Raw genomic sequence first — 2,530 nt, forward strand, 5'->3', positions numbered from 1 at the left:
GTTCATATTTAGTTGGGATTTTTGGTTTGATTTGGTTTTGTATTGTTTTGATACTTTAGTTTTTGACCCAGAGTCCCACTAAGTATCCCAGTCTGATCTTGAACTCATGATATTCGTACCTCAGTCTCCCCAGTACTGGATCAAAGGTGTGAACTACGTTCAGCAGTATAAGGCTTTATAGTTTTACTAAGATAAAATTGGCATCCACAGTAGCTGTTTTCCTTGGTTCTACAAAAAAACTTCCAACTGAAATAGAGGGGTGTGAGTAGCCACAATGGCTGACAAGATTACCAAGGCTTAAATGGCCCAGCACAGTGACTACACGATCTTCATAAAGAAATCCTCATCAAAATCATCTTTAAGGACAGCCAGTGTCTTGCTTTTCGTGACACTACCCCTCAAGCATCAAAACACTTTCTGGCAATAGCCAAGAAGAATATAGCCCAGAGTTCTGTAGCAGAAGGTGATAAAGAAAGTCTTCTAGGATGTCTAATAACAGTTGGCAAGAAATGTGCTGCAGATCTGGACCTCAACAATGGTTATCAGGTGGTTGTGAAGGTGCAGATGGGGACAGACGTCTATCATACTCATCTCCATGTTCTTGGGGGACAGTGGATGAATTGACCACCTCGTTAAGCAGATTGGATGATTTTTTCCTTCTTTGGGTTGTGATTCAATTGTCAAGCTCCGGGATATTAAATGTCACACAGAGTTTTGTCTGTGTATGGAGAAATTGAAGGGACCATTTAAAATACTGGGCCTAATAAAAGAAATCGTTACATGCCAAATAAATGAATAGGAAGAAAGGTTTAGCATGGCTTGCAGTTTGAGGGTACAGTCCACTGTAGTGGGCAGCTGTGATGGCAGGATTATGAAGTGGTTGATCACACTATGCTTCAGTCAGGAGGGAGAGGGGTGACTGCTGATACTCGGCTAGCCTCCTCCGTTCCCCTTTTAATTCAGACTGGGACTCCAGTCCCTAGGATGGTGCCACCCACGTTCGGTGTCCCACTTCTCTTCTTACTTAAGCCTCTCTGAAAGTGCCCTCAAAGATACACTCAAGTAAAGGAGGTGCATCTGTAATCTTCACACTGGAGAGGGGAGGTAGGTGCTTCCCTGGAGCTCACTGCTTAGCACGCTTTACCAAATTGGTGAACTCCAAGTTCAGGGACCCTGTCTCAGAATATAAGGTGAACAACAATACAGGAAGACATCTAATGTCTGTCCTTCGCCTCTCCATACAAGCATAAACACAGGCATACAAACACCATGCGTACACACAGATGAGTTTCGAGTGAGCCTACACTCACACCAAGAGAAGTTTTGCAAGTCTGTGATTCAGGCAAGTTGGTGAGATAGTCAGAAATTCCCATCCTGTGAAGATGGACAGGCAAACTGTGTGGGCTCCACCCTCCCCACATGACACCAGAACTCTCCCAGGGATTGGCTAGAGCTCCCTCCTCCCAGGAATGTGCTGGGGTGATGAATCCTGCCACCATTTGTGTCGGGAGGGCTAGTTTCTTTTGCTTTCTGGTTGATTTTGTCTTCCTTTGATGAGCACATCCATGAATGATAGTAAGATAACCAGTCCGGCGATAGTGGAGGCCTGTCCCACTGGAAATGGTATCTTCTCTTTCAGCTCACCCTGCCATGAGTCACTATGTGGCCCCACAGCCTAACTCCTGAGCACCCCTCTAAAAAAGCCAATGTACACTGCGAGCAAAGAAGGCTGTCTGAAGGGCAGACCAGTGCTTTCACTGTAGACGGATTTATAAACCCTTCTACACTTGGATATAAGGCTTTTTTTTTTAATTACAGAGGCATCTTGGGAAAGGCGGAGATAAACCACTGCATGCAGAGAACCCCTAAAGACTGCATCTGCTTCCAAGCATTTCCTAAGGGCCTGGTGTTGTGCTAGGGCCATGACCAGTGCTCCAACCTCACTTCTGTTGTCACCATTCAGTTGGGAGGACCGCAAGTCAGAATGCCAGCAGGGATCTCTATTCAAAACTTACCTTATTGGGAGCCGGCTGGGCACCCACGGAGTCGAGGAAAGTGCTAATCAGGCGATAGGTATCGGAAACTCATGGAGAGTAGGGGAGCCACACTTCCCAATTAGCAGACTGCTTTTTCAGCTAAAATGGCGTCAGTCACCTGGGATGTTGCAAAGAGGCTTAGCTGCTCAGACTCATTTCTTTGGTATTGTATCACCGCTGAAGTCTGGAGGTCTCTCTGCCACAAGCCAGCTTCACCGCTCCTTCTCGATTGTTCCATCCTGGACACTAAAATCAAGAAAGGAAGGCAGAGGCTGCCAAATTCCTTCAAACATAAAAGAAAAAAAAATCCCTCTACAACCATAGGCCGTACCTGTGGTTACAGCACGCAGAGAATTCACTCACAGTTGCAGACAGTGAATCCTTTAAGGAAATAAGAAGTTGTTCAGGAGACAGGAAAACAGTTTGCTCCAGGCCATGGGCAGCCTGGAATCCACTGAGGCTTTGCTCATTCCACCCATCACTCACAAAAGCCC

At 46.0% G+C, this 2,530-nt stretch overlaps 1 pseudogene; it reads left to right on the forward strand.

Moving 5' to 3' along the window:
• Window positions 1-274: 274 nt before the first annotated feature.
• Window positions 275-636, forward strand: LOC116910296 (annotated as a pseudogene).
• The last annotated feature ends 1,894 nt before the right edge of the window (window positions 637-2,530 follow it).

This window comes from Rattus rattus, chromosome 9 (genome assembly GCF_011064425.1).
Source record: "Rattus rattus isolate New Zealand chromosome 9, Rrattus_CSIRO_v1, whole genome shotgun sequence".
Taxonomy (NCBI): domain Eukaryota; kingdom Metazoa; phylum Chordata; class Mammalia; order Rodentia; family Muridae; genus Rattus; species Rattus rattus.